This window comes from Bombus huntii, chromosome 3 (genome assembly GCF_024542735.1).
Source record: "Bombus huntii isolate Logan2020A chromosome 3, iyBomHunt1.1, whole genome shotgun sequence".
Classification (NCBI taxonomy): domain Eukaryota; kingdom Metazoa; phylum Arthropoda; class Insecta; order Hymenoptera; family Apidae; genus Bombus; species Bombus huntii.
In genome coordinates, this window is record NC_066240.1 from 7,178,068 (window position 1) to 7,200,332 (window position 22,265).

The following is a 22,265-nucleotide window of genomic DNA, read 5'->3' on the forward strand; positions in this document are numbered from 1 at the left end:
TTCATCGTGGAACGCAGACGAGCCATAGAGTAGTTACTATTATTCGTACAACGCTTTTATGTCGGCTGCTTTAGCGGTTACGGTGTTTTTAACGAGGAACAATAACCATGAGCAAAATAAGAGGATCGGGGAGCAATGGTTCCCGTTTAAAAGCGCCGCTTTTACAAAGGATTCCATTAAATCGAACGCTTAAAACGCTTAAGCAATTTTCCGTATTCCCTTTTGTCTTGAGTCGCGCATATAAATTAAGCATGAAATAAAACTTGCTATGTATATACAGCTGTTTATGAATATACAGATACTTTCGTCGATTCGTAGTAACAGTGTATGTATTTTATCAAAATGTGAAAATTCACGATGAACTAGTGCCTACTTGGGAGGAATACTTGTTACCTTTTTATAGACATCAGTCTATAAATCGAAGTTCATTATTTAAAGATGTAGCAATAGTATATTTCATTATTTACTATATATAGTATGACAGATATAGGTTTACTATGAATATAATTATCATAGTACAAGAAATGTATTTTTAAATCCCATAATATAGAAAAAAAAAAAAGAAAAATAGAAACCAAAGAATAAAAATTTTCTTACTTGTACTCTCACCATAATGTTTCTCGAAATTTTCAAATTTCCTAATATCCATATTATATAAAGAAAAGTGACCGCCAAATTTCCTATACAGAAACAAAAGATTGATGTCGGAACTGCTGATTATGGGAGCAAATTAGGAGTCGAAGATACACGTGTATGAATAAGCTTAGGTTCGTAGCGACTCGTTTGAATGCGTCTGTCCAGCGTCCACCAAAAGGGCAATAGTTCTGTCGGTCTGGCAACGACAATAGCATGCATTAACCTTTGTGCAGTTGTAACTGCAGTTGCGAGATAGTGCCTCGCCCTTGTCGGGGGTGAGGAAAGGGTCGCCCCAGCAGACTGGAGTTCTCTTGGCATTTACAACCATTTCGCGTAATCTCAACGAATACATTCACTGGACAGTGGGCCGGTGTTAAGTGGACGAACCAATTATTGCGCTGTCTGGCCTTCATCCGTCGTACGTCGAATGGCACGTCGATATTTTGCAATCAAATCGAATCTAACTTCAAAGATACGTTTCATTTAGATCGATTTTTACCAATGTGCCAATTTACTTGTTATTGTAAGGATAACGATTTAAAGATTTTTAATATATTTATCGATATTAAAATATGGCAACTTGTCAATATAAACATCTTTGCTTATAATTTGATTTAATTTCATCGCTTACTGTTTTGTTTGTCTTCTTAAATCCCTGTTAATGGAGTTGCAGCATACGAACAAAGTGCCGTTTGCGTGCGTCTCGTTAAGCATAAAACGATCATTGTCGCTTTAAGCTGTCGGTATATCACGACAAAGCGATATCTTAGGGTGGTAGGTTTGTTTCCTAGAATTATCACATCATTTTCACCGCCTGTACATCAAAAGCTTCCGCGTTACAAGCTGTAGGTCTCCCTGTTCCTTGGCTCGGCTCTCAGCCGGGTTGTCGACGTGATCTAAGGACGAAACGCAATTACCGACATAATCGCCGAGGTTTCTCCTTGAACACGCTGGTACCGAGGTTCCTGATTCTGATTTTTAGCGATCGCGAGACGATGTCAAAGCGTACCCCTATTTACCCTCTTTGGTCCGTGATATTCCGGTTCATCGGATCCACTAGTTAATAGATAAGACGCATTTCTCTTACAGACACCCGCACCTCTCCAGAACTCGAATTCAAATTATTTGTCCCGTTTCTACATTTATTAACGTTTGACTCACAACGATAATTATCTAAATAGAAAATTCTATTTTTCGTGAATGTTTAACACAGTTGGACAATTTCTTGTATTTTATATAGCTATTAATATAGATATAGAGTTTTACTATATATCATAAAATTGTACAGTGTACTGAAGAAATTCGAAATCATTTTATATCGACATGTAGGTATCAATGCATTTGCGTGAAAGTGTGTTTTTAGTTTTTTTTTTTTAAATAACTTTTTTATTATATCGAAAAATTGCACTAAGTATAGTAAGTTTCTTGATTTAAAATATTTTTAATTCGTAATTTCCCTTCATGAATATTTGTTCTAGTATATTTAATGGATTTGAAACGGTTATGATTACACGGTTGATTTTTCTTTCCCGAAAATTTCAATCTTATTATAATTAACGGTTAAACTCGTGATTATAGTAAACGAGAATTTAATCTGTTTCTGGGAACAAGCGAAGAGAGAAGATTTTTGGAGAACCTCCTTTACCAAACCGCTGATGATTCGCAATTAACTTACATGAAAGCTGTTCAACGCTAATTAATAAGTACGTCAAGAGCTTATGGTTCTCCCTACAATTAGGTTATTTTCAAGTTTCCGAGTTTCTGAAATTAACGATCACAAAATTCAATTTCTGACATATCGGTGAATGCCTATCGAACTTCAACCAACTATATTCAATCCTTGATGAATTTACATCTTGCTAAGGTAACTTATATCGTTCTCTACACTCTCCTAACCCAGTTCTGTAACATTCCTTATTTTGCGTGTATTGTAACATAATGATTTAACACAGCTGTTGAATTATATTGTGGAAATTCAAATGTTTATGAGAAATTTATGAAGATATTTCTATAAGGGAGGTATAATATAAAATTAAATATAAATTATTCAATATATCGATATATTTCAAAAACAAACTGAAAAGATATGAATTTTTAACTCCAGCAAAAGTGCTAGAATGAAATTATCAATATATTCATTTTGTTGATACAAGATATTAACGTAATATTAGATCTGTTGTTTTAATGATTTTAGAAATAACAGGTATATTTATACATCTTCACCTAACACTTGTACTTTTTTTCTCCTTAATAAAAGTATAGTAGACTGTGTCATCTTCTAAAAATTCGCAGTCTAGTGATCATTTATAGGGAATAATGTAAATGTCGGAAGCGGTAGTATTTAGAATCGTCGAATTTAGTATTTCGAAATTTAGAAGAATCGATGGTGTGCAGGATGTGTGAGAAAAATATCGAGCCCTCAACGGGAGAATTCGCTCCCCATATGGAAACATTAAGTGCTGGCTCTTGTACAGGACTTGTTCGTTAGGTGACCGTGGTGCGATCCTGGGGTTGCTAAGCACATTATGCTAACCCTGTGACAGCAGACGATGCATTAGCCCCGGGATTCGGAGTTAAAGCGAAACGAAAAGTAATGTATGTAAGGCCGTTTGTCAAGATTCCGAAATAAATTGTTTTGCTTTGTTTAAACTTACTTGATAAAGGTTCCGGCTTAAACGCTGTCAGTGATTAATCCCCCTGTATACCGCGAAATTTCCGAATTTTTCACGTTACGAAATCCATTTTTTAATATTTATTAAACTATGTTTAACCTGCTTTTATAACAGTAAAAGGAAAAAAGGATTGAAATTTATTTGTTTAATAAATTAGGAATTTTTAAAATTTATTCAGGTAGTTGGCGAATAGTGATTAAAAAATGTAGGAATTTATTTAATATGTTTCTTTAACTTATATAAACTGATTTTATATATGTTTAAGTAAATAGGTAAAGTACGATCAACAAATAAAGTATGTCATTTGTTTGTATAATTTTAATTATTAGAAAAGATTTGTTATCATATAAAAAAAAAAACTCCGATGAAATGGAACGAAGAAGAAGTGCAAGTGGAATAAAAAGATTGAAAGGACGTACGTCGATAGGATTACATCATGAAATAAATATAAGGGATGCAGATGTAACGTAGCAGAAAGTCTATTTGAGCTCGAGTCTATGATTATAGACAGGCTTCCTGATAAATTCATGAGATGCTCATTAAATCCCTTTATATTCTCTTTGCTAGTCCCTTTCTGTCATCGACTTATGGAACAATGCTTCAAGCGCTGATTCTATTCAATGGAATCAAATTGTCAGATAGAAACTTTACTTAATTACGTTTCAACTTCTATCACGATTTGCTTTTCATTATTATGATAATTACACGTTAAATGCAAGTGTAATTACAACATAATCTCTCGTAAATACACACTTTTTATGTTAATACGTAAATAAAGACACGATAAATTAAGGAATTAGAATTAACTCCTGTTCAATGGTGAACAGTTTTTGAAAATGAAAACAACCAAATTTGTCGAAAGTGTGATTCAAAATTAAAAAATTTACTTTTCGAATTTTCATTTCATTAAAGATTAATATATAAATACAAAAATGCGTAACAGATAATTGTTGAAACGGTTAGAAACAAAAAAGAAAAATACGTAGAAGTTCGAGTATATCGAATCTGATCGACTATTCAGTCATATTCCAGTAGTATTGAATTACTAGTAAGAGAAAGTAAGCAATCAAGCTTTAAATTAACGCAACCCGCGACTGAAAGCATCGAATTTAACGCTCTAGATTTCGATAGTCAAACGTACCTTTGACATCAAGATCCCGTTAAATTGATCTGATCCACCATACATTAATTACATGCTGGGTCCTGACAATTAAACGGTCCCAGAGTTCATTAACTAAATGGATCAACTCCAAGGCCCCATTCCGCGAACCGAATGATTCACAAACTCTATGGTTAAAATCATTTTATATCAGGCCTTTTACGTTAGCCATCAAGTGCACGATCTTTCTCTTTATATCGTAATAATATTCTTTGAAATTACCAATTTATGTGTTAGAGATTGGCAAAGTAAATAGTACTTTAAGAAATCTTAAAGTATTATTTAAAATTTCTTTCGTATTCTTTTATTTCTGAAAAGACGCAAGGACGTTTTTCTATACAGGGAGCATCGTAATTAACATGGTGATAGCATAATAACACGACAACATATTTTGAATCGTTCAAGCTATTTTTCTATGAGTTTGACGTATATGAATCGACAATTTTAAAAGTTCTCGTTTTATATCTTGGAAAGATCGTACGTTTAGGTCTTAAGTTTCTTTTCTTATCAAAGTTAAATTATTCTAAACAAAAGTTTATCATACTAAACCAAAAATGATAATACAGATTGAATAAATAGAATAAATTTTTTCAATTATTTTCTATCACTATATAATGATGTGATGTAATGAATATGAATAAAGATCGTGTATTTAACGGTAAGCTAATATCTCTGTAACAAACAGGATCTAGAATCGACGATTCAATGCCAGAGACACGAGCTGATGACAATCACCTCTGAATAAATCGCGCGGTCGAAGGCAGTAGAAGAGAGTTTTCAGAGTCACGCGTCGCGGAAGGCTGGTGAGGATTCCGGAATGGTTTACGGGAGGATCGATTGGGAAGAGGAACGATAGAGAGAAGGTAAGACAAACTTTCGCCCGGCTTGGGGTGCACGTTTCTTCCTTCTCCCATGCTTCGCCCGCTTTGTTCGCTCAGAACCGATCCACCTTCAGCGCCGTAGTCGTCGTCTGGGCGCGTTTCGCAGTTGAGCGGCGCGCCGCTCTAAGGAAACTGATATTGCCGGCAATATCCAGTTGTTTGCATTGATTCGGGCTGTCTGAGAATCCCGAAGAGCTATTTCTATCTCTGGCTGGGTCTATGCCTGCTTTCGAGGCTTCGCCAGCGAAAATTCAGCCCTTTCTCTACGCGCCTATTCCAACTTTTTCTTCTTCTTTCCTTTTCGAGCACGTAGATTATTGGAAGAACTACCGACAAAAATTTTCGCAATTCCAAACTCGTTTTCGTTCAACGTGTCTTTGTCTTGTCTTGTTTCTTCTTGTAGTTGTTGACGTTCTTGCGTGGCGCACGGTGGCCTAGAAATTGAAATTTCATGGCTGATTCTGAAGTTCAAAAACAATTTGTTTCTTCCATTGATTTTATTTTCAAACTTATTTTATCGTAAATTTTGTTACTTCATTTGCATCTTGTCACTGTACCAATCACATAAAGCAGTTAAATAAATTATACGTTTTTTTTAGTCATTGTATGTAATGTTAGTTTGGTTTTCGATTAAAAGCAGGGGATAATAGATGATATCATATCGTAAAGATCGTAACCGTGACGTTGGAGAGCGAGGGATCTTAACTTTCCACCGAACGGCACTCGATAATTCATGGTAAGAAGGCTTAAGTCGTGCATCCACGCGAGAGTACGAGAGTGGCGCCGGGACGCGTTCAGACGCTGTCGTCTAACAGGTGCCGATGGATATATCATCCGAATGGTGGGGTAGTTTGCATTGGGATACCCCTTGTCGTTCCTATAGGATGGTGACGTCAGCCGGTGATAGATCGTCTGAATTTTAGGCACCCTACTACGTTCCTACCACGTTCCTAGATGCGCAACCAGCTTCCATGAATATTTTTTCCTACCATCAAACTAGTTACACCTTTCCTATAATATAAAATTAATACCCTGCGTCACTCTTTCTTCTTATAGTCGGTTGTAACGTAATTTAAAATACTCTATTTCTCACTATAAGTAATAAAAAAAAAACTATTTGTTGGAAATAATTATAGGAAATTCGAAGGTAGAAGACTGCACAGAATGCGCATTAAATGCAAAAATATATAAAATATGCAAAATAGAATAGTCATGGTAATATTTAATAAATAAATTACTATTTAGGTTTATTTAAAAATATTTATGAAATATTGAATTGCATAAATATCACAGTTTAGGAATAATTAATTCCAATATTCAATATTTCAATATTGAAGTAGCGAAATAATTGGTAAAAGTTGCTTAAACATGATGTTCGAAGATCTAAATGAAATAACTCATTGCTATTCTATTGACATTATATTTATTTACACGCGTCGTTTTGGTCGCACTACGGTATATTCGAAGCTTGGCTTTGCTAGAGTCACAGCTGATGTCCATTTAAATCAAATTGCGTGTCGCTCGATGCGTTTGTTTACACGTGTTCAGTTTCCTTTGGATCTTTATGTAAACTAGTCTCGAATGACGGTTGAGTCCGCTAGGAATAATTTCTCGTTCAACTGGGAAACGATAAATTTCGACTAGGTTAGGGCAAAGGGGTCTACACTGCTGATGTCCTGCAAGTCAGGAAACACGGTTATTTACGGAGCTCTGTTGCAACAGCAACAGACAGTGTATCGTGGCCGTTTCCCCTCAATTGGGTTAAGCCTAAACCCCGGTTCGCATGATGGTCAGGTTCAGACTTCTCGTGTTCTGAGCGCATCACGGGCTTACGTTTCCTTTGACTATGTATCAGTTTTGCCTGCATTTCCGTTCGGACGATACACAGCTCCTGGACGTTGTTTCCGTAAGAAGTCTGCCAGATCGATTGTGAGAAACTAGCTGTTTTTTTAACCGTAATTGAATAACAGCGAAATTAATGCGTACGTATCTGGATAACGCACATTACTCATTTGTTGCAACAACGAGTTAAATAAAAATTTACAGTTTTTGAGCCATCTTACGGGTTATAACATTGTTGCAGGAAATGAACTATAGTTGGTTTGTTGATCGAGTTGGAATTCGATTAGAATTCGAAATTACATTAGAGTAGATATTGTTACGCCGGGCGACCCTCTGCCTGGCCCAGGTCACACACCGCGGGCCAGACGGACACCAGATGTCCGCTCTTCCGTACGGCGTACCCTCAATAGCCTTAAGTATCTTCCATAAATCTCAGGAATTTCCTAGTAGTGTCCTTCAAACCAAACAAACGTCTGTTTCCGAAGAATTTCTAAAGACTCTTGTCTACCACGGCTTGACAAGGGAAAGTTAGTTTTTCTCACGTATGCTGCAACTTTCCTCTCACTAACCACTTTCTCTCAAGGGCGGTTAAGACCCTTCGTTTAACCAATTAACAACGAAGCCTATTCCCTCACTCTCCTAACTAAAATCGTCACCAACAAATCCAATGGTCCCGTGCGCTAGACACATCTATCCTTAGCTTTCCTCCGACACAGCATCGTCATTCAACTTCACTTCTTCTACATCGTTTGAAAAGTCAACTACTACGTCTACCGCTAATGCCCATCGGGGCAGTCTAAGCATAACGCGAGAGTCGGTCTCGGGATTGTCGAGCATACATTTCCTCTCCTAAATATCTTATAGTGCTACGTCCACTAATACACTAAATCTAATTATAAGAGCCCTGCTCTAACGTACATATATATCTTATCTTCGTGCGATAAGTGATTATCTATCTATCTATGCTCATCAGTGTAATCTAAGTGTTGGAAATATATAATTTGTAATTCTGTGAATCACAGTGTTATACAAACTCAATCACCCCTATTATCTCAACGGAAATCAGGGGATCGATCAATTCGTGGTGTCGATTGTTATAATCGTAACGGGAATTTACGACTCCCGTTGACGTCTCTCCTAGCGACTACGTCTCCCCGCGATTGGTCGAATAAACAGATATTAAACAGGAAAAGGCATACCATCATTTTATATATGAACAAAAATTCGTACTTTGGCGTTAGATTTTAACGTTCTTTCGTACACTTGGTGCAAAATAAATTGGTTCGTTAAAATTCTGTTATATAAATATAATGGTGTCGAGGCGTATGTTTCCATTGAACGTGTAAAATACAATAAATTACGCCTATAAATAACAGGTCCACGCGAGAAACTATACCGCACAGTGTTGCGTAGAAACATAAATTCACTCGGTCCGATCCGCAAAGTGCTGAAATTTACGGTGAAAGATTTATTAAATCGTTGCCGGAAAGATGAAATATCGTTTATTAATTTATTACTGTATAAAATAATTAAAAAAGAAAATAGAAATATGACGCAGATAAATCATCTTCCGTCAATGTTATTCGTATTTCTCGCTTGTCTTTTTAATACATCTCTCCATGTAGTACCACTCTGTAGAGTAAAACACGATAATATCTATAATAATTTTTATCTGATTCAATGTTAATCGTGGTTGTTACGTTCTTTCGAATGTTCTATTGATTTGACAAAGTTGACTAACATTGTGAGAATTGTGTCAGATTTATGAAAGAAATTCAAATGTTACTATTAGAGGACGATTGTATGTCATCACGATGAATAAAAAATAAGAAAAGTTTGATTGATTACAAGATGAAGAGTATTCAAGGGTTGGTTTCATCACGTTTGAGAATGGTTACACGTCATTAACCACCCTTTTAGTGGATTTCATAGTATATAAGCTGAGGGTCATAATAAATGGCGCCAACTGGATGTCTGGCGTGTCAAATTTGTGATTGATCTGGTCTGCTTCAATCCACTATGTTTCTTTTAAAAATTGCACTAAAATTATTACATATTGCTGTGTCACTATATTCAAGAAAATGAAATTTTCGAAATTCTATTTCGTTTTTAATACGTTACGTAACACATTCTTATCTATGAAGCTTAGGACAGAATAGAACTTTGTATGAAAACTAGCAGTTTAAACTTTAATAAGAATTGATTTTATTATATCAATATTATTTTTAAACGTTTAAATGCTAAGCATGACGTTAAAAATTAAATACTTGACTATTAAAAATTATTCGTTTCTTCAAATGGAAATGAAATTAATAAAACATTAAATGGTATAAAACAATTGAATTAATTCCGTAAAATCCATGATCAACTTAATTTCTTACGATATTCATCCATAAATCATTAATTACGTACAAATCTCGATACTTCTCAAACAATACAAATGATTCTAATTATAATTCCAATATTATAAATATAATTTCAATCCAAAGTTTTAAACGAAAATATAAAATAAACACCCAATTTGTAATTTATATTCGTCATTGTCGTTTTCCGATGAAAATTTACAACGTTCGAATCGTACTGAATAAATTACGGAAGAAAAAGGGTATTTCTACTGGAAAAACCGTATCTGCAACGAATTTCAGCAGGAACTAACGTATGGTCGTCACACAATCGACGGTTGGTTAACGCACGTGATCCATCTTGAATAATTAAGCAGCGTGGCCGCGTTGATAAAAGTATTCCATTATGCGAGTTGTCCGCCATTCCACGTTGAATCTCTTCCATGGTAATGGCAGTTCCTCGTTACGAGGTTTATTCCAAATGCACTGATCGATCTGCGGTGCTTCAGATACTATAGTAAAGTCTTATAGTGCTACTGGATGAACCGTATGTAATTTAACACGTAATTAAGAATATACTGTAGCAAAATAAATAACCTGAAACTTTTATGCTCTCCATAATTTTACTTTCGTTTAATGCTTTTGTGCTTAATCATTGAAGTTTGGTATTCTTACTTGATATAATATATAATATATAAAAGCGAAAACGACCAATTTTACTTTTTGCTAATTTCTCAATTACATTGCTAAGATGATATAATATATATAATATAATATAATATCCAATTTTCATGTTTGACTTCCATAAGTTTATTTACAACAAGGAAATGAAACGAATGTCAAAGGGAATTAAAAAAATAATGATAATTTAATTTTAAAAGCAAACGAATAAAATAATTTCAAAACTAGTAGTCCGCTTATAGCTATCACAGCTCTATTGCCGATTATCTGAAAATCTCTTAAGGATGCTTCGCATTGGATGTGCTCACGAGCATAAAATTCGTGGAAGATGTACGACATTGGCAGATATATGGCGGAAAAGCAGGAAGGAAGGAAGCAAAGGGGGCGAACGAACGATGGAACAGCCCTCGACGAGAGCAAACTAATGATATCCATCGATATTAAAGTCGAATGACGCGATGCCACTTACGCAAGATCATCTGCATTTAAATGAAATCCCATAGGTTACGCCTAGACTTCGCTCTTCCGACCATTTCCCGCGTTTACCAAAATGCGTGAAATCAATCTCTGGAACGTCGCGATCCTTCCCTTCTACCGGAAATCTTTCTATCACGCGATCCTGCTATTTCGTAAAATAGTTTCTAATAGGTTAAACGCTGCGTTAAGATCCCTTCGCGTGTCGCGTGACGAATCAGAATAGTGACTGACTGTTAGTTGTTTGAAGGATGGAATATTTAGAAATTACAGTCATTTAAGAATATTTGAAGATTAAAAAACATAATACAGCGTTGCTATATCTTGAAATTTGACGACCGATCAATAATAAATCACATTACTCCACCGAAAACGGATTGTCTCTTTAACTTTCAATAACTGAAATTGATATCCATATCTAGAAAAGCGAACATCAGTACATTTTTACTACCTGAACCGAAGCTTAACCTACAAAAGCGAGAATTTTAATACCGGAAGTTATTACCAGCGTCCGTCCAAGTATTTAGTCGAACATTATGAACGGTTTTATTACGATAGGATTACCTTTTTTTTCCTTCTCCCGCCCAGTGAAATGACACTCGAGGAGAAAAGAGTCCGTGATTTAGAACTAAGTGAAGTCTTTATGAGAATTTTTAGCATCGAGTGGCCTAGCTTAATGATCACTGGCAGATTAAACGCTAGTTGGCTAACGGTTTTGGTCGATAAAATTGGTCTGCAAAGGGTCAAGAAGGGAGAGGTACCTTTTCTCTATCGATTCTCGTTGCTGCTGCCAGTTCAGCTTGCCTTCTAGAGAACTTTATCAATGGCCAATTCCTAACTCTCCTTCCTTCTTTTCTTCCCTACCGTATTTTAATACGAGCTGGGAACAACCAGCCAGGAAAACAATGGTACTTCAACCAACGTACTTCGGAACTTTGTTTTTAAACATATACTCTCTCTCTCTCTTTTCTCTGCCTCTCCCTTTGTTTCTTAAAGTATTTGAATGTAAGTAAGTGAATGTTGGAGACTTTTGAAGTTTCGTTTTTGACGAATGTTAAGGGCCACTTCATACATATATAATATAATTTTTGTTGGACATTTTGCAATAGATATTTGATTATGTGAGTTGCTGGTAACAGGTTCGTTAAATCAGTTGTTAAATTCAATTATTATTACAAACGCTTTATTGTAAAACAAGAGTATTTGCAAACCTTGTTTGTAGCCATTCTATACAAGTATATCCAATCGCGTTTTCTCAACAAATTTCTCAGATTCGAGAGAAACACGAAAGAATCGTCATTGATGTGCAATATCACATTGTTGCCTTTCAGTCAAACAAAAGAGATTGTCATAGAAAAGTTTGATAATTGCAACAAAGAATACATATAATCCCAATACCTTTTCTTTTTCCTTCAAATTCCTCTCACTATAAATCTTTCATTTCTAATCTACAAAAATTTCATTTCCGATCTACAAAAAGACACTACCGTTTTATTTTGAACAGTCGTTTGATTGGAAAGAATTACGTGACGATCGTTGGATCGGTTGGATTGGTAGAACGAGATAAACGCGTCGGCGTGTAGAACAATTACGTAAACGAGATGACAGGAGGGTGCAAACATCCAGAGCCAGAAACATCCTGCCTTCTTACGTTCGTTGGTTTCAGTGTCATTCACACGATCTTAACGTCATTTAACTCGACAAGGTCCTTACGGTGAAACCGCGCGTTTTCTTTACACTCGGCCTTCTTCGTGTTCCTCCTCGATGCGACGACTTGGTCGCTTTGCTCTATGAATGAGGCGCGCACCGAGCATTCATCCCTATTTGCGTTTAGGAGCCACTCCGCAGTGAACGCGAGCAGCAAATTAGACTCTCGCAGAATATTTTTCGTTTGGAACGACTAAGATATCTAAAGAGAATTAGCTCTGTAAGATTCTGATTATATATTTTTACGATAAAATTTCTACAAAAGTTTTAATTCTCAAATGCATGATTCGTTCAAATGTAAATTAACTTTGAAATTGCCAATTTATGTACCATAAAACAAAATAGAAAAATTATTTTCTGAAGATATTTCATCTCTTTGTGTTTTTTTAGAAATTTGTTGCTATACATGATGGATTATAATTGTCGTAACTGCAATTAAGTTCTACTGTTTTAATTGTGATGATATGAATAAACTGAACATATGAATAAAAATATGCAGTCTAGCAATCACTATACATAATTGGACTGAAATTGCCACTATAAGCATGAGAGTAATATTTTCTATGAATATGGATCGTAGAGAGAGAGAGAGAGGGGAAGAGAGAGAGGGAGAGAGAAAGAGAGAGAGAGTGTTCTTCACAAATGCGTATGTGTGGCAGCCGTCAGGCTATTGAAAAATGAAAGAAAAAATACAGATGAGTATGCATTTCAGCCTAGTGCTATCTTCGATATGAAACCCATGGCAGAGCGAATGTACCCTTTCTACGAAAGCGTAATGACGGAAACTTGTTACGGGATGTGCATGTAATGAGACTTCTATTGACTTGTTACTATGCATGTAATGGATCAAAGCGGTATTCATCCAAAAATTGAATGCCAAAATGTTGTATGATTTGCTTTGTCCAAGCGTGCATAGATCATTTCTGTTTATTTAACTGTTAACACGAGCATATTAATTACAATCTATTATCTATATAATCTACTAGCTTCCTGGCTATATTTGGATAAATTTTACTTAAAACAAAAGCATTTTAAAATAACGAGACTTTTAAATTATTTTATTTATTTATTTTTTAGAAACTACGTCTGACGAAATTTATTAGCAAAAACATTTAAACCAATACAGAATGAAATAAAAAATTCTTTTATCTGATAGGTAAATAATGAAAAAAATCTAGGAAAAATCGTTTGTTTATTGAGAATCAGAATTCATCCCTCGGTCAAGACGGCCACTCGGTGTGTAAATATAATTAACCGGACCGTAATAATCATAAGAAACTGTCAGAAACCTAAGCCTTTCGATATTACTGGTAAGACCGTTAATTGGTATAAAACACCTTCAAGTTAGAAGGTTCCTTATGGTTATTGCTCCATCAGGTGGAAAATGAGAAAGTCAGATTTTTCCCATGTTCAACGGTCATTTCCACCCGTAAGCAACCGGTGCTGGGGCGACCAACACCCAGCAATAGCTTTCCCCTGCGACAGTATCGTCACCGAACTTCATTGGTTTGTCATCCTTATTCTCTATGTCTACAAAGTTGGTGAAATAAAGTGTAAATTGTATCCTGTTAACTCAGTATTATAATCAATTCAACCACCTCTATTATCCTAAATGAAATAGGAGATCGATCATTTCGTGGCGTCGATTGTATAATCGTAACGAGAATTTATAGTCAAACAGTGTTATATTTTCGATTCAAACAAAATTAAATTGTCGAATAACAATATTTGTTAGTCTCTAATTTAAGATAAGAGATGAATAAATCGTAAGTAACTTTCGATGAGAAGGCTTGTAAATCGACTGTGCAATAACGATAGGAACCGTGAACATGCCAGACGGGAAACACGTTGGGAGCTGCATTAGAATCTCTTCCCCGTCTTTGCGTTCGTCTAGGACAACCGTAGCTTCCAATTATCTCGCGACACTACCCCTTTATTGCGCGCTCCCTCGTCGTTCATCCATGCGGTTCTCGTCGTTCCTAAACGAGCCGTCGTACTTGATAAAAGGATGTCAACCGCCGCTTTTAAGCGCCGTCATTGTACTTCTTAGCGAGTTAAGAAGGTAATTTATCATTTTGATCGTCGCAAAAATATCGATAATTTTCGCAAGCATGGTACTTGTTATAATATTTAATGAATAAAATACATTCCTTTAATTAAAATTTACGACAATATAAATTTGCATAAACATCTACGGACCACTTGTCGCTCTAACAATTGACATCGGTATTATCTAACATTAGAAGGCGATTTAAATATTATTTCCATACATTAACAATTAAAAGTTTGCCTAATTTATTACTTCAACCCTTTGTCTCTAAATTCTTCTATTTCCACCGTTCCACGAAATATTATCACCTACGGAGCCAGTAATGATCTTAAAAATTCGCGGGTCATCCTAACGAAGTACGACGTAAGTGCAATTCGCTTTAGGTGACCGATCGTGCTCAGAATCGAAACATCGTGTTCGTCTAGCTGCCTTCGGATTTTCAGCCGCCTCCAGGTTCGATGACATCGAACAGAGCCGCCGATTCACCTTTTTCGATCCCACTCTACCATGACTAATCTAGGTTTCCGTAACGCCTGGCAAAAGACGGTCCGGTAACTGTCGCAGCTTCTTTTGGCTGCCGATCACGTCTTGACCGCACCTTGTCCCATCGAATCCCACCCTCAGAGGTTGCTGGTCAACGTACCGTGAAGCAGCTTGATTGTCCATATTGTCCAGTCGCGCTAAGTTATGGAGATTCCTAATGCTAACCGGGTCGTTCTTAACGCGTCGCCGCTCTATCAAAGGATTCAGCTTTATTCGAGTATACAGTTAAATATGAAGATTACGAAAGAGGAATGTTATATATAGTGCAAATATGCAGGCTATACAAAGTATTAGCATATGCCCTTATTTTTTAATGAAGCGTTTTTTTTTTTTTTATCAATCAGACATTTCATTTGTAAAATATCAGATTTTGAGAAGAAATAGAAAACCCGAGCATAGACGTGTATAGAAATAAGCGGGAAGAAGTACTAATTTAGCTGACTGTACATAAACGATGTACAGAGGAGGCCCTACGTGGCGGTACGTAATATTCAAGCCAAGTGCTCGTGACTACGTTCCGCTTTTATGTACGAGCTAGACGGGGTGCTAAGCTTGTCCACCGCCACCCTCTACAGTCGCCGCAACCACTTGAATTAATCGTGGCGCGTTGCGAAAATAATTATTGCTCGTCGCTTGCCTCGCGTGCGAGCCACGATAATTAACGTTTACACGTCGCGCTCTTAAGCGTTTAAGCTGCGTTTCTTTTCTCGTGTTGCGAGTTACCAACCTCGTCGAAGCGTGATTTCGTTCTTTCTTTCCTTCGCCACGTTTCGAAACGTTTATTACTTTTTTTCTCCATTTCTTTTGTGTTTTACTTCGTTATTTTCTCCATTCTCGACGGAATTTCCTATGTGAATGTAGAGAAGATTGTATATGTATTGTATGCAGTGATTGTTGCAGATATTGATTAATGAATACATACACTGGCTGGAAAACTTACATCGGTTGGAAAAAGTCTCGTTTCGTTGCGAAATTAATTAAATGCCTTTCAGGAGGATCCAAGTCATTGTAAATATCGTTAGACAGTGCTGCAGTAGTTTGTATATTGTTTATTGCGTTTTTTTGTTGTTCTTCAGATATGTTTTATTGTCTTATAAAGCAGCAAGGCATCGTTGCTTTTGGTTTAACAAGATTAAATTAAGGATGATTATTTGGAATTTTGAGTGGCCGTCCGTGTATGGCTCGGACGGGCCCTATCCCTTTAGAAAATTCCGAATTACATGTCCTCCCCGAGCTTAATAACTCCGAGGTCAGAGAAGGACTCCAGCCGGGAAGGCACGATGGACAGACGAAACCCAACGGCTGGTAGAGAGAATCAGCAACGTAGGAGGACAGTTCATCAGACATCGTACCGTGCGGATGAAATACTTCACTCTCAACAAGATCTTACCACCGCCGTGTTCATAACATCACACTTTACTTTTATACTAATGCAAATACAGTGCTAGATTACTCTAACACTCGATCTATTACCTCCTTCATCTTCACCTTGAGCGTTAAGTCATTCGCAACAATGATTGAATTGAAAATTAAAGATGAATTAGAGATTCTATATGGATGTCACCCAGTAAGAAAATGGTACATTCTGCTCATTCCTAACGTCTAAATCTTTTCTTCTTTACGATTATTAATTTTATATTTCCTTGTTAAATTAACCTTTTAGTTGCTTCTATAATATCATTATTTCAACTAAAAACGGAAATCCCGTATGCCCTTAACACAATTCCAACCTTATGCAAAGCGAAAAAAAAGGGCAAAGGAAAGATGAGAGACTTCCATACCTAACCATACTTCTTACGTTTATTTGAACCTTTCTACTTCTCATAATTCCTCTGACCACTAACTTCTTCTTCTTAATTTAAACCTATTACTTCTCCTATCACACTATTATCCCAATTAGAAATTCCAAATTCTTTTTCAGAATAAAAAGCAAAAGCCCTTTCAACAATGAAGGAGAAACTATGTTTCTTACGTTCATTTATCCTTTTTACCTCTACTTTTTATTATCACTAATTTTTCATCTCCTCTTTAATTTATACCCTGTTAAATTAACTCTTATTATATTATTATTATTCCAATTAAAAATTAAAATTTTGTCTGTTCTTAATACAATCCCATCTGTCTGAAAGTAAGAAAGAAGAAGCCACGGAGAAAGAAAAAAATTCAAGAAAATGAAGATAAACCGTGTTTCTTACGTTTATCTAACGCGTAAAAATTCGAAATCCGTGCGCGAACCAGCACGTTGCCACGTTGAACAGAGTTTCCTTTATCGTGGCTGAATATTCATACAGTTAAATGGGATTTTTCTTCGCACGGAAGAAGCGAGAAAGAAGTTTCCCGTGCGGGCGTTCTCTCGCGTGTACGTAAAACAGCTATCAGTTTAATTTCTTAGCAAGAACAAGCCGGATAATCGCGCGGCAGTCTGCAAGTAGAATTAACCCGTCAAGCGTCAGTCGTTGGTAAGGTAACGCGGTCAGATAAGGGGATAGAAAAATGTTTTGCTATTTCTGCCTTGGCACCTTGAAACCGATTTCGCATCTGCTTCATGGTAAACGTGCGCTTAGTGGAAAATGCAACACGTAACTTGATAATTCCCGTCTTGGAGCTCGATTTGAGGTTGATACTTGCACTTATGCAAACGATCACTTATTATTTACGTGCACACGAGAAGCTGCTATCAAGAAGAGAAACGATCCTCGTTTAGATACGCAGCCAAAGTCATGGTAAAATTATTGCAACGATTGAACGTCTGCGAGTGTCGGAATCGAGTTACGTTTGATGTTATACGTTGAAGATTGAGAATCTAATTATGAAATTGTAATACTGTTCGTTCAAAAGAATTTTCCTTTTTTAATATTTCTTCGTGCCCCTAATTAAGTAAGATTAATTGATGTAGCATGGTTGCGTATTAAAATTTCGATAAAGAACGTGGTTTAGAGAGGGCTCGTTTTGTTCACACGTCGCAATCACATACCAGATATTAGTTTCTACGAAGCACGACACGACAGAACTATTCTCATTGCAAACCAACGCTAGTAATGTTCTCAGTCACGTATCTGTATACTTTGGCTACGTACGTGAGTACAGGCTCGTTCACAAATTGTTACAACTTTCATCGTTTACGTACTAAAACATTGTAACTATCATGATACGTTATAATTAAATCGTGGATATATTTACGCAACTCTATATTTTTTTCAAATATAATTAAGAAAACGGAATCTAGAGAATGCTTTTATCAAGCAAATATTATAACGAATATTATACTTTGGATATTCTATATGTTTTAAGGTACTATGTGCGTTCTGTACATTTTTGCAACTTTAAACTTGTGTAAAAATCTGCAGTCTAATTATAACTGACGCAGCATTATTTCTGCTTGCATGTAAAAGTTTGCTCGAACTAAATTTCTGACTAATTGTAAGTCAGAGGAAAAGCTGCGTTTTATGAAACATTCGTATATCACTCATGAAAAAGACTGTAGCACCTTACGGAAGCGCAAGATGGTCGGGGGTTGGTTTAAGGCGCGGTAAGGTGGGTCGAGTTAAGGTTAGGCAGGGGATGTTTCCTCGCAATTACGCGAAGCTACATCCTCCCGTTGCTTTATAGACCGTCGGTTACTGGAACCGCCGCCCATCCTCCTGGATTCCTCGGTTGCTTACGATCCGACAAATATCCTTAAGGACTATCCGAATCGTATATTCTCACCTTTACGTACGATTAAAGCGGATACTAATGATACATGGAATGAACATTTTTCTTACTTTGTAATTGCTCTGTAACGAACTTTATAATCATTAAGTGATAAAATATATTAATTATGTTTTTACGATGAATTTCTATTAATCAATGAAAGATTAATTAAGAGAAGGCGTTGAAAATTCATTGATAATACGAACGCGTTTTATTCTTTCATTGAGATAATGTCAAACTTCATAAATCTGTTGCGCTTATTCATCACAGTTTCGTTGTTTCATTGTTGCTTATTCTGATCTTTAAAAAACTTGTTCAAAAAACATAAGAAAATAATCGTTATAATTATTATTCATTATTCTAAAATAGTATAAAAAGTATCCTAGGAACTTTGTAATGACTTCAATAAAAAAATACTCCGTATTGCTATCAAGGAACGTTTGAACGGGCCGACGACGAAACAGAGATTCCTAGTTGTGTAGCATATTACCAGTCACCAACGAATTCGTGTCACGTAACCTGATATTCGCGGGGCAGAATGCGCGATTAATTGATAATTCTAACCGGTTTACGAAGCTCGCGGTGACGTCGCTCGTTCGCGAATTACATTACAACCGCGTCACGCGTTCCGGAGTTTTCACGCTCGTGTCGCGTCCCCCTTTCGACCCATCCGGCGAAAGAGAGACGATTTAATACGAATACACAATGCCGTTGTTACGGATCCCTGCCAACTTACAAACCGACCAATCTTTTTGAACACGCGACGACTTGCTCCCGCGACTGATTGTATTTCACGCGTCGTTTCCCTTTCTCATTTCTTCTTCCTCTTCCCTCTAGCTACACTCACCCCTCGCATTTTTCTAACTGCACCCCTTAACAAAGGGATCTCGTAACTGTTGAGCAAATTAACCCCTTGACACTCGTGTAAAAATTGATGAGTTTTTCTGTTTTCAGAGTTCAATTGTTTCTTTCTATAGCAATAACATAACTCAAAAATCACGGCCTTGTCTTCCAATTCATACATACAACCGAATAATTCGAAGGAGAATTTCTTAATTATTTATGAAGAATTCGCTGCAGTGCTATACACATACTTTTCATACATTACCATCTTTCATTGTTGTATACTAATTTTTATGCGTTTATGGGAAGATGAAAAAATGCACGACATGCATATAACATACAGAAATACAAAAATAAACCTACTAAATATGGTACTCATTGTGTCAGTTGATAAGTAAAACGATTGTCTATCTAGATTCCATTTTTTAATTGCATCCATAAAAATATGAATTTTCGGAAATACACAAGTTTAATCGTCAGAATTGCTTATTGTAAGATTAGAACGAATAAATCACTGTAAAAACGCAACAATTACACTATGCGAGGCCTAGAGCGCGTAAAGGGGTTGCCATACACCCCTCTCTATCGGTGATCGACTTCTGTTCCCCGCGGATGGACGCTGGCAGCTTCTGTCGCGCCATTCTGTTCTCATATCTCTCGGCTATCATTCCGTGCGATTAAACAGAGACCCCAGGAGAGTTGAAAGTTTCGGAGGGGAGGGGAATGGCTGAGAAACAGGTTCGTCCCGTGACGCTCAAATTGACAGGGTGGTACGGACAATAGTTCAAGACTCATGGTTCGTCGAACGCTAATATAAATGCAAATCGACTGTTACACACTTCTGAATGTCTCGTAAAACAAACTGGACTGGCGTGGAGGTCACTTCGGGCCAAAGAGAGGAAGAGAGAGAGAGAGAGAGAGACAGAGAAAGAGAGAAAGGGTGAAATGGAAGGGATTGCAATGAAGGGACGGGTTAATGATCGGTTTCGTCAACGCGATCCTGACAATCTGTCGAAGGTAGTGTTTGCTGAGCACTGATGGCGTCGTGTAACGATAAAATGGTCATTGAGAATTAGCATTACTGGACGCGGCTACAGTTTGAAAGCATTGGTGTTTTTTTGCAACATCAAATGCGGAATCAATGCCGAATGTTGTAGCTTTATGCGTTGCACGGTTGTTTGGATGAACGAGATTGCTGTTTGCGATTCTTTCGTTGACCTTGGGTTTTATTAACGCGTTTGTTGCCTTTCAGTGGCTGGAATAACTATCTATGGCATGTTGATGGACTACTGACAAATCAACTTTTTTAACTGTTGAGACGGATTTTAAATGTGGTTATGATTACAGGTTATTTGGATAGGCGGTATGTAAATTCTGAGGTTATATGGTTGGAATGGTAGAAAAAAGCTTATATATAAACGGAGGAGAGACAAATCAGTAATTTCAGAGTAACTTGTATACAGTTACTTTAATGAAATTCGAATTTCAATAGAGGTTATAATCTGTCCATTGGATTTTCAATAAAGATTATTATTCAGAAGCATCTCATTCAGAATGCTTCCATTGCATATCATATCACACAAACAAGTCTCTATTCGCCAGAAATTTTAAACTACAATCCTGCACGCTTCACTGTCGCTTCAAACCACCAAAAATGATCCCCAAAGACAGTTCTTGCAACACTTTCATCGATTCCTAAGAACATTGAAAAATTCCAAGTTTCCAAAGGACGATGTAACAGGTTTCGAGAGAGCACTAAAAAAAAAAAAAGGAAAAAAAGATGACACTACGAATCTGGCCATAGTACGAAAAAGATGAGTCGGCGCCTGCCGAAAACGAAACGAGATGGAGAAGTCTGAAACGGCTGCTCGCGAGTCACACGCAAAAGGGATGGTCGTGGGAACGAGGATGAAGGCGGAGGAAACTCAGAGGGCTAGAAAAGAGCACCAGTTCTTAGAATTGTCTCTCACAATAAGAGGCTTGTCGGACTAAAAAGAAAAGTTTACCGGTTAGGGGTGAAATTGTACGGACCATGCGTCCGTGCAAGAATTTCTCTCGTCTCCTTCGGCATCCTCCCTTTCCCTCCGCCCCTCTTCAACCCTCGTCCACGTTCGCCATACCTTAGTTTGTATAAACAAGCGGATTTCAAGCTTAAGCGAGATACGTCGAAAAGGGGAATGGCTCGTTTTTCGAGGAATTCGAAGGAACTACGTTCGTGAGTGGTGCGCGGATTCTCGAAAGTTAACAAAAAAAAAAAAAAAAGTGGAAGCCGGAGCGGAGCATCTTATTGCTGTTTCCGGGTCCGAGACTCGCCAAACAATCCCTGGGGAAACTCTATTTCCATAGATTGGACGGTAGACCTGTTCATGCCAGCATCGAATATTTCTTTCTCTCTTTACGGATATCCAGTTTCTTCTATTTCCCGTTCGAAATGAGAGATGATTCGTTTGTATATATTAGATGTTTCAATAAATTTTAATTTCCCTAATATCTTAAAGAATTTTATATATACGTATTGTCGTTCAAATACACCTGGACACTTGTTTATGTAGGTGACAGGATCTATTAGATTGTCCGAAAAGTCCATCAACTCCGTCGACATCTAAAGGCATCGATTTTCCCGAAGCGAAAATGCATTTGTCAGAAATGCGGTTGCCAGCAATTCGAACATTGGTGCGCATTCTACAATGCTTTTAATTTGACAATTGACAAGAATTGACAAAGATGGTTGCTCAGCTAGTA

At 36.8% G+C, this 22,265-nt stretch overlaps 2 long non-coding RNA genes across 7 annotated transcripts in view; one reads left to right on the plus strand and one right to left on the minus strand.

Moving 5' to 3' along the window:
• The window catches only part of LOC126863412 (uncharacterized), a 55,247-nt gene that overhangs the window by 5,273 nt on the left and 27,709 nt on the right, over nucleotides 1-22,265 (minus strand). The gene's annotated exons all lie outside the window — the stretch shown is intronic.
• The window catches only part of LOC126863415 (uncharacterized), a 37,251-nt gene continuing 17,749 nt past the window's right edge, over nucleotides 2,764-22,265 (plus strand). Inside the window, exon 1 of the long non-coding RNA XR_007688855.1 lies at nucleotides 2,764-5,330. This is a non-coding gene — a long non-coding RNA (uncharacterized LOC126863415). The remainder of the gene's footprint in view (nucleotides 5,331-22,265) is intronic.